Source organism: Kogia breviceps, chromosome 15 (genome assembly GCF_026419965.1).
Source record: "Kogia breviceps isolate mKogBre1 chromosome 15, mKogBre1 haplotype 1, whole genome shotgun sequence".
NCBI lineage: Eukaryota > Metazoa > Chordata > Mammalia > Artiodactyla > Physeteridae > Kogia > Kogia breviceps.
This window is the reverse complement of record NC_081324.1, coordinates 18147396-18158730: the sequence shown is the minus strand read 5'-3', so window position 1 is coordinate 18158730 and position 11335 is coordinate 18147396.

The following is an 11335-nucleotide window of genomic DNA, read 5'->3' as shown; positions in this document are numbered from 1 at the left end:
CTAAGCATTATTTCTTGCACAGCAAATACAGGGACAAATTTTAATCTTCACTCAAAGTGACTGTCTTACGTGTTATCATTTCTATTTCGTTTCTTAAAGGAGTTGATTTGGCTCACTTTCTCTGTTTTACTCGGTAGCCTTCAGAGGTTGTTATTGTTTGTACCTGCTGGGGCGCATGTTTCTTTGTCTATTTTGATAGACCTGTTAACGGTACCAAACTAGTGGTTAGTGCTTAGGTTCTGGAGTCGGAAGACCTAGGATTGAATCACAACGCCCACAAATCTTGGCTCTGTGACCTTGGGCAAGTGACTTAACGTCTTTGTGCCTCAGTTTCCAGATCTGTAAAATAGGCATAACACATAACGGTATTTACCCTCTAAGATGGTTGTTATGGAAAAGGCTCAAAAAGAAGGCTATTATTATAGTTTATTGCTTACTCTCCATGGGTATCTTTATAATTTTCAAATTCTCTTGCTGGTCAGGAAGAATAGTCTATTAGAACAGTCAAATAGCGCATGAGGCAGGACACTGTAGTGCTAAGTACAGGCTCTGAAATGGGGTTGCCTAGATTCTTTCTGAGTCTGCCCCTCTAGCTTATTGTTGAGTCTCCTTGTACTTCCATTTTCTCATCTGTAAAAAGGGATAATAGTTACTACATCAGAAGACTATTGAGAGGATTAAAGGATATAATCCATATAAAGCATTTAGAACTGTGTCGTTCAATACGGAAGCCACTAGCCATACGCTGCTATCGAGCACGTGAAATGTGACTAGTCCACACTGTGTACGTTACACACTAGGTTTAGAAGATTAGTAGGAAAAAAAGTCTGTAGCATATCTCATTAATAGTTTTTTATTGAGTTCATCTTGAAAAGAGAATATTTTAGGTAGACTGTGTTAAATAAAATATGGTATTAAAATTAATTTCACTTGTTTCTAGGGACTAAACGTTTATGTCCCCCCAAATTCATATGATGAAGGCCTAACCTCCAATGTGATGGTACTTGGAAGTGGGCCTTTGGGAGGTAATTAGATGAGGTCATGAGGGTAGAGATCTCATGATGGGATTAGCGTCCTTATAAGAAGAGGAAGAGACCAGAGCCTTCTCTCTCTCCATCATGTAAGGGTGCAGCAAGAACATTGCCATCTGCAAACCAGGAAGAGGGTTCTCAACAGACACCAAAAGTGCTGGCACCTCGATCTTGGACTTTCAGACTCCAGAACTGTGAGAAATAAATGTCTGTTATTTAAACCACACCATCTATGGTATTTTGTTATGGCAGTTTAAGATACTGTTTATTTTTTTAAAAAAATACGTGGCTGCTAGTAAATTTTACTTTCCTTGTGCGGTTCACACTTGTGGCTTGCGTTATATTTCTTTTGGACAGTGCCAAACTAGCACACAGTAAACACTCAAAAATGTCTAGCTCTTATTCTCAGGCAGTTCTCACTGTAAACAAAAAAAATATTGGTTTTACATGCCTCTTTATGGTCCAGTTGTCATTTTGACCACATAACATAGAAATATCATGTTATCATCAACTACGGTGAAAATGAGAGTTTTATTTGGTTTGTGTGTGGGGGGAGAATTGTCCTGAATTTTTGCTCAGTGATAGAAATGCTTTTGGTGTGATCAAATCAAGGTTTTTCTCCAACAGTGGACTGAATAATGATTGCAGACTAATTACAGCATGCACATTGCACTTCGCTTTGCAGTAACAGCTTTTTCCCAGCTGTTTCCTTTAGCAGTTGTTCATTTCAAGTAGGTACCAATGTTGCTGGAAGTGTGGGATGCAGAAAGCAATTTCAATTCTGTGCTTCAGATTGAAATCTGTGTATTTTCTTGCATTTTTCCCCCCTTCAGGGCCCTTCAAAATCTGCATAGCTCTAAGGCTAATTTCTTAGCACCCTTTCTGGTTCCTGTTTCAGAAAAAAAATCATTTGAAGATTATACACAGAATGGTACAAAATCTCAAGTTTAATTAAGCTTTAGCAAAAATATCCTTTAACCATTACATTTGTTTCTTGCTTTATCCCCTCATAGCCTGCAACTCTTCTGAAGTACACTTTCAAGTAGAGATTCAATAGAGCCATTTAGAGTCATCATTACTGTGGATTAAATAACTATTCCCATCTGGCTCATGAAATATATAATCTATATTCTTCTCTGGATAATAAATACAATGAGTAACTACTTACCATCCCCTAGACCATCACTTTTTGTCTGTCCTGGTGGGTTTTTTTTCTTTATTATCTATCAATAAGAACTTTTCATTAACTCTTTCCTTGCATAGAGACATGTCCTTGTGGACATGTGGGCTTGTTTTTAACTGAGAAAAACATTATCCTGGTTCCTCTGACCCCAGCAGGGCTTTAGATGTGCAATGGTGACGGATAATGTGCAATGGCTGGCATTCACTGAGCACCTACTCTGCAGGAGGCACAAAAGCTTAGGGACAATGCTGAATGATTTATGTAAATCTTTTTAAAAACCCCTTGAGGGGTATTCTTACCCCCTTGGAGTCTAGGAAACAGATTCAGAGACTTAACAGCCTGTAAGTGGCTAAAGAGTGATTCTAATCTAGGTTTGTCTGACTCTAAGTCCAGTCACCTTCACTTCTAAATCAGGGGCTCTAAATGGTGTGAACACCTCAGGGGCTGTGCTGGATGATACACCAGAGTGTGGGAACAGTGTGTTAGGACTTTTCCTTGGATATGTGTTGTCTTTTTGAAATTTCTATCTGTCTGTTTTACAACGCACAAGACAGGAAAGTACATCAGCACAAGTAGAAAATATCTGCAAAATTGTACAGGTGCTGGGAATGCGTGCTCAAAAATTTTTTTATCACCAAAAAAAAAAATCCCACTTTTACCACTTAGTAAAATTAGTTGGAGGAACTAATGCATATCGTACCATCTACAGAAATATAACACATGAGATGTATGATGACAGTGCATGTGATCCAGCACTGAGAACTTTTGTGGCTGATAGAAGAGTCTTCCACTAAAGAAAGCATCATTGGCTCTTATCTTTACTGTAACTCACACATTCAGGAGTTACTTTACCTTGGGGTTAAGATAATTTTTCTCACCGTCATGACCACTGCTGCCTGTGCTGCTACCTATTCTCAGCTCACCTCGGGTCTCAGCTTTTTTTATTGCTGACTCTACTTGTTAGAACTCTGAGATAAATAATTACCCATGATACAATGTCACCACCAATGCCATGAGGGTTCCAACTAAGCCAAGGAAGGCTGTGGTGCCTTTTATTGCCTTGGGCTCTAATTATCCCCATGCAACTAATACAAAGTTGCTTTCTGTATAACAGCCTTTATTAAAGGTTGGTGACTGAGGAGAAGACAAACTAGAGGGAATTTTAATGTAGAAAAAACTGGATTCTAAATATGACTATCTCCAGAAACCAAGAGAAAAGGAAAAGCTTTGCCTCCTTGTCTTACAAATCTCACCATTTTCGCCCTTTTCCTCTTCATCCAGAGGGAGGGAAAGAGAGAACAAGAGAGCACGCTCTCTCTCTCTATCTCTCTCTCTTTTTTAAAAAAAAAATTTTGGCTGCGTTGGGTCTTTTTTTAAAAACATCTTTATTGGAGTATAACTGCTTTATAACAAAGTGAATCAGCTATATTGGGTCTTTGTTGCTGCGCCCGGGCTTTCTCTAGTTGCATTGAGCGGGGGCTACTCTTCGTTGAGGTGCACGGGCTTCTCCTTGCGGAGCACGGGCTCTAGGCGCGTGGGCTTCAGTAGTTGTGGCGCATGGGCTTAGTTGCTCCGCAGCATGTGGGATCTTCCCGTACCAGGGCTAGAACCTACGTCCTCCGCATTGGCAGACGGATTCTTAACTACTGTGCCACCAGGGAAGCCCAAGATCTCTTTCTTGAATTCTTCACGTTGCAACCTTCCATTCCCCTTTTGGAAAACCTTATCTTCCACTCACTGGCATGGTCTCACGTCTTCCCACCATCAAACTAATCCATATATACAATAATTCACAGTAGCAAAAGTCCACATACTTGAGTTACTCGGTCTAGAATAAGGACTTGAATAGAACAGTTCAGGGTGGGATTTACATTCTGTGATTCCTTAAACATCTTTCCATGAGCAGGAGGCAAAAATCTGTGCCTGCCCTTCTTCCTGTGTCATTTTGGTCTCCTCTAGGGAACTCTTGGATGCAACACACACACGCACACACGCACACACACACGCGCGCACACACACACACACACACACACACACTCTTTGTCAAAGGACAAATGGTAATTCTCCAAGATGGTAGAACTTAAATCCACACTAAGGAAGAAAACCTTTTATTTGAAAACCATACGTTCTGAAGAGATTATCCTTGACACAGTGTAGTTAGTATTTTGCATTACTTTGCAAAGCCACTGCAGTCTCATTTTCTCATCCTCCAGCTCTAAACCGCACCTACTCTGTCCATTTCAATTTGATCAAGTTCAACACTTTTTTTTTAAATTTAAAAATTTTAAAAATTGAAGTATAGTTGACTTACAATGTTGTATTAGTTTCAGGTATACAGCAAAATGGTTCGTTTATATATATATAGTACATATATATATTTTAGATTCTTTTCCTTATAGATTATTACAAAACATTGAGTAGAGTTCCCTGTGCTATACAGTAGGTCCTTTTTGGTTATCTATTTTATATATCGTAGTGTGTGTATGTTAATTGCAAACCCCTGATTTATTACTCCCCCCTTCTCTTCTGGTAACCATAAATTTGTTTTCTATGTCTGTGGGCCTATTTCTGTTTTGTATATAAGTTCATTTGTATCATTTTTTTTTAAGATTCTACATATAAACGATATCATATGATATTTTTCTTTCTCTGTCTGGCTTACTTCCCTTAATATGATAATCTCTAGGCCCTTCCATGTTGCTGCAAATGGCATTCTTTCTTTCTTTTTTATGGTTGAGTAATATTCCATTGTATAAATATGCCTCATCTTCTTTATTCATTCACCTGTGGATGGACATTTAGGTTGCTTCCATGTCTTGGCTGACAATCACTTTCTTTTTGATACCTAGTTTGAGTCAGATACTGAGATACTGAGTATATAGGTCAATAAAACAGTGCTCGTCCTCAAGAACCTAATAAACTAGAACAGAGAGATAGACGCAATAGTTATTAAAACATAGTGTGGAAAGTTGTATACTTGTGTGCAAAAGGCTTTGAAAATGTTGAAAAGGAGCAAAGAATTTTTCTCAGGGGAAGAGGAAATGATTTATGGAGGATTTATGGAGGAGGAGAGAATAGTGGTGCCAGGCTTTAAAGAGCAGGAAGAATTTCACTAGGCAGGGGAGACAGCGCAAAGAACGCGAATCAAAGGAAACTGTTCTTTGCTCACATGTCCCACACTTAAGGTAAAGAATATTTTAAGTATTCCATTTTCTTTACCTTATGGGGCACAATGACACCATCGTGTGGCTATAATGAATGGTACAAATGGGGGGACAAAATGCATTCTCCCTAGTCTCTTCTTCAACATGTTTAACATAGTACAGAAAATAAATGCCCCTAATTTTTTTTGTTTTAAATCTCATTTTTTATCCACTTGTCCCAAATCAACCCATTTCAAATGTCGCTTTCAAATTGGAGCTTCTTTCTTACCGTACTGTTTTCATATCAGTGACTGTTTCATTCATTGGGAAGTTTTCCTGTTCTACCTAGCCTCACAGTTATATTTTTAGGTATATATCCATTATCTCCCCATGAGAGGAGATTATATATAGATTTACACATGCACATGCATATTGGCAAACAGTTCTCCCTAACCCACAGGGTCTAGCACAGGGATTTGCATATGGTAGATGTTCAAACAGGGTTTGTTGTCTACAATAAAGCCCAAGTCCCAGTTTGTGCAGAAAGCCACATCCAGCATTGGAGAACCCTGAGGTTGGTGTTGTATTTAGAAGAAAATATAAAAGGTAGAAGAGAGCAGCATAAAACATACGAAAATATTCCCAATGTACGCTCATCATAGGCCTTCCTCTCTCAGGAATTTTGTAGGAATCACTGACTCTCAAGTCTTTCATCTCATGCCAGTAAATAGGGAAGCTGCTGCTTTCTCCTCCCTAAGGAATTTGTCATGGGTTTGAAGGGAGTGCTGGGAACAGGGCCAGGAGCTGGATCACAGGCCAGGAAACTAGTTTTAGGCACCAATATCTATTAGTTTTCTAAGGCTGTGGTAACAAAGGGCCACAGACAAGGTGGCTGAAACAACAGAAACTTATTTTCTCATGGTTCTGGAGCCTGGAAGTCTGAGATCAAGATGTCTGCAGGGTTGGTTTCATCTGAGGCCTCTCTCCTTGGCTTGTAGATGGCCGTCTTCTCCCCGTATCTTCACATGGCCTTCCCTCTGTGTGCATCTGTGTCCTGCTCTCCTCTTCTTATAAGGACACTATTCATACTGGATTAGGGCCCATTCTAAAGGCTCCATTTAAGTTAATTATCTCTTTAAAGACCTTATGTCCAAATGTAGTACATTCTGAGGTGCTGGGGGTCAGGACTTCAACATAAGAATTTGTTGGAAGAGAGAGAAGGACACAACTCAGCCCATAACAGGGACTCAGGGCCCCGGAGTAGGGCTAGAGGATGAAAGTGGAGCAGTGATAGGAGCACCTAGTCAATTATTGCCACAGGTTCCCAACCAGAGCCAGAACTGGGAACTCCTGAGCTTTACTACAGCAACTGGGGACCAGCAAAAGAGGTATAGGTACAGTTTTAGTGGTGAAACCCAGAGAAAGAAGGTTCCTAAAACTTTCAAGATTCTCACGTGGAATAGGCACAAGTCAATCCAGGTGTTGCCCAAACTCACCTGCTGGGAAAACAGATGCAGGAGTGGGTCCTTCCAACCTTGAAAAAGGCATGGAGTAGAGAACAGGGACTCTGAAGACACACACCAGCAGTCAGAGGCTTGGTGACCTAAGAAGTGGCCCAGCGCGTTACGATCACAAGGGCTGAGAGAGAGGCAATGATATTCACATCACGGTAGAGCACCAGGGCCCGGGAGCTGATCAAGCCTGTGGGAGGAAGATCCAGTGGGGGTTCCCCAGCAGCAACAAGGTAAGGAGACAGCTCCTTCTAGGCCACGTGTGACTGGTCCTGTGGGTGCCCAGTGAATTATAAAAAGCTGCCAAGATCGTTCAGAGAAGGTAGCAAGACTCAGACACTGATACCAAGGAATTCCATGGTCACGCCATGAATGTTTTTCAAGGACTTACGTGTCCTGTTAAGGCCATGGGATCTGCTCAATGAGAATATATGGAGTGCACTACAGTTTTGAGTTGGTGGAGGTTATCAGGAGGGTAACATCATAGGATTTTAGAAGTGGAGTGACTTACCTGTAGAGCAGTGCTCCGCAAACTTAGGCATGTATCAGAATCACCTGGAGGCCTGGCAGAACACAGCGTACTGAGATCCAACCGAGAGGTTCTGATTCACTAGGTCTGGAGCAGAGCCTGAGAATCTGCATTTCAAACATGTTCCCAGGTAGTGCTGATGCTTTCTGGTCCAGGGAACACACTTTGAGAACCACTACTTAAATGCGCTGTTTTCAACCCTAGATGAACATTTAGAATCACCTGGGAAGCTTACAAAACAGCCCCGTGCCAGGCTGCATTCCAGACCTCAATTACTAGAGGTTGGGACCATGGCATCCGAACTCTTTAATGCTACCCAGATCATTCCAATACTGCCATGTTTGAGAGCAAGTTCTGTGAAAGCTTTCTTATTCCATGTCTTGAGTTAGTGGGAAATGATTACACGCCACTTATCGCCTTCCCTTAGCGACATTCACATTTTATACATGAGGAACCTGATATGATTTTACAGTTGTAATTGCTCAACCGCAGGGGACAGGGATACTTTAATGATCTGAAGTAACCGAACACATTGAAGCTAAGAGTTGTGCTAAGTTTGGTTAAGAAATGTTTAGGCTGGAATATTGATAATAATGGAGTAGGAAATACAGTTTCTTTCAAGGGTAAAAATGAGATGGAGTGAACTGATATGCATATTAATTCAAACCGCAATCTGACACCAACATGCATTAATAACATGTAACACAACTTCAGCTGAGTGTGGGAATTTTGCAAGTTTACTTTCTGTGTGTGCAGAAGTGACGCCATAATGGCACAAGGCATGCTGACTCGTGGAAAAGTAATACGCTAACATACAACACAAACATCCTGCTAGACAAAGACTATTTGGACATTGGCTAGCAGTGTGTATTATGAAGAGAAACCACTAGTATCTTAGTATCTACTTAGTATCTTCTTATGCTGCCACGTAAAGGTGTTGACTGTCTGTGAGATGGAAACAGCCACCCATCACCCATCCTACACATCATGGCGATTAGAAGTGGAGGAAAAGCCCATGGCCATTTACCAGCATTGAACAGTCATGTAATATGCTCTGCTGAGAGCAAAATTACGACCAGTTTCAGCGACGAGGAAGTTATTTGCTGCCTGGCAGTTACTCTACAATCACTGCGCTGCAAACCGAGAAATAAATATGGGTTAGTGATGTAGAGAGCAGTAAATAGCCACATAAGGAGTGAGAATTGCTTTAATTTCCTCTGTGCTAAAGTCAGCAAATGTTCTTGAGCCCCTTAAAGGGGGCAAAGGATTTCAGAGACTGGCTTTGGCAGCTGGAGTTTTCCAATTCGATTTTCCTTCACTGGTAGAAAAAGCCCCCAGAGAGAGGCATTCACGTGAAGGTAACACAACAACTTAACAGAACTAGGGAGGAGAATTTCTTTTTTGCCCAGTGTTGCACTTACTTTTGATCGTCTACTGAACTTCCCGTCCCTCCTGGTCCTCCCTCCTTCCCAAGAGAACCAACATTTTTCGGATCTCCACTCTCCTCTTGGCCACCTGCTAACAAGAGCTGGTTTAGGTCCATCACGTTGGTGTGCATTTCTCTTGCGAATGAATTATATAGGTGTGGGCAAGTGATGAAATTCTGGCTCGAGAAATGTGAGAAGTGTGGTGGGAAAGAATACTTGATGCAAAGGAGACAAGTAGAAAGATATGGTATCTTCTTCCCTGGATGTGGTCATAGTTCAGAGTCGTGATCTTGGAGCATTGAGGGCTGCTGCTCTGAGGACAAACACACAATGAAAGGAAGATGTTGTTGAGCCAGGGAATTAACTATGCCTGGAGAACTTCTTGTTACATGAGATAATAAATGCCTTCTTGTTTAAGTCACTAAAAGCAGGGTTTCCTGTTCCTTGCAGTTGAAGGCACAGCAACTGAGGCATTTGGTTCTTTGAGTATGTTTGTGAGAGTTAAGCCCTCCCTAACATTTGCCAAGATGGAAAGATACAGAAAAATCAATATATCATCTCTCCATACTGCTTTATAATTCCTTATAGAAACTGCTCTTAATTTAAAAATAATTTCTCACATTTTACTTTTATTTCCCTTTCCATTTAGCTTAATCTTAGCGATTATCTTGGCAGATTTAAGGTAAAGTACTTCATTTGTGTAATAAAAGTTGATTGACAGTTTTAATGTGTGGAAGAAGTTAAGATGTGACTTTAGCATTAAGCTTTACATAGTGCAGCCAAACACATTTCGAAAAATGGACGCAAAACTGTCAGATTCTCCCTAAATATTACCGAGAAAAATGGCCCCTGAATTAGTCTTAGTTGCTATTTATTTTTAAATTTTTCTTGTTTATTCATCGGTAAATAATTTTTTTCAATGATAATCATTTTTTTCTCCAACAAAATAATTTTTCAAACCTTTTTTGAGGTGTTATTTACATACAATAAGATGCGTACATTGTAAGCACACAGTTTGATAAGTTTTGATGAGTATATATATTTGTATAACCATCAACCCAATCAAACCATCCCAGAAAACTCACTTTTGCTTCTTTGAGGCCAATCCCTCAGCTTCTTCCACCACACAGCAACCAGTATAATCTATCACCATAGAGTAATTTGGCTGGTTGCCTGACTTCACGTAATCGGAGAGCACTATTTTATGTCTGGGTTACTTCTCTCAACATAACATTACTGAGATTGTCCGTGTTGCTGAGCGTATCATTAGTTTGTTCCTTTTAATTGCTGACTAGTATTCTCTTGTATGAATATGCCAGAGTTTACTTATCCATTCACCTTTGAAGGACAGTAGGGTTTGTTTCTAGTTTTTGGTTATTGTGGAAAAAGTGCTGTACATTAGTGTAAAAGTTTTATGGGCATATTTTTTCTGGGTCGTATAGTTAAGTCTATGTCTGACTTTGTAAGGAACCGCCAAACTGTTTTCCAAGTGATCCTACCATTTTGTATTCTCGGTGGTGTATGAGAGTTCTGACCAACATTTGGTATGGTCAGCTTTTTAACTTTTAGCCATTCTAATGAGTGTGATAGGATATCTCATTGTGGTTTTAATTTGTATTTCATGGAATGATGCACATCTTTTCATGTTTTTATTGGCCATTCGTATATCATTTTTTGAGGTCTTTGTTAAACTCTTTTGCCTTTTTAAAATTGGATTGATTTTCTTCTGATGTTGAGTTGTAGCAATGCTTTATATATATTTGGTAGAAGCTCTCTTTCAAATGTATGTATTGCAAATATTTTCATCCTGTATGTGCCTTATTTTTTATCTATTTTCTCACTGATGTCTTTGGAAGAGCAGAAGGTCTAAAGTTTGATGAAGTCCAACTTATAAATTAAAAAAATAATGATTGGCACCTTCTTGTGTTCTAAGAACATATGTCGCTGCCTACTACAGAGTCATGAAGATATTTTTCCTAGAAGTTTTCTTTTAGAAGTTTTCTAGGTTAGCTTTTATGTTTAAGTCTATTAACCATTTCAGATTAAATTTTGTGTATGTGATGATGTAATGGTAGGGTTTATTTTTTATTTTATTTTATTTTATTGTTTTTGTGGTACGCGGGCCTCTCACTGTCGTGGCCTCTCCCGTTGCTGAGCACAGGCCCCGGACGCGCAGGCTCAGCGGCCATGGCTCACGGGCCCAGTCGCTCCGAGGCATGTGGGATCCTCCCGGACCGGGGCACGAACCCGCGTCCCCTGCACCAGCAGGCGGACTCTCAACCACTGCGCCACCAGGGAAGCCCGGTAGGGTTTATTTTTAAAAATATGAATATCCAGTTGTTTCATCACTATTTGTTGACAAGGTCATCATTTACCCATTGAATTATGTTGGTACCTTTGTCAAAAATCAACTGAACTCTCTGTCCTCTTCCATTAATCTATTAGTCTGTACTTACGCCATTACCACTCTGCCTTGATTAGAATATTTATAATAAATCTTGAACTCAGGTG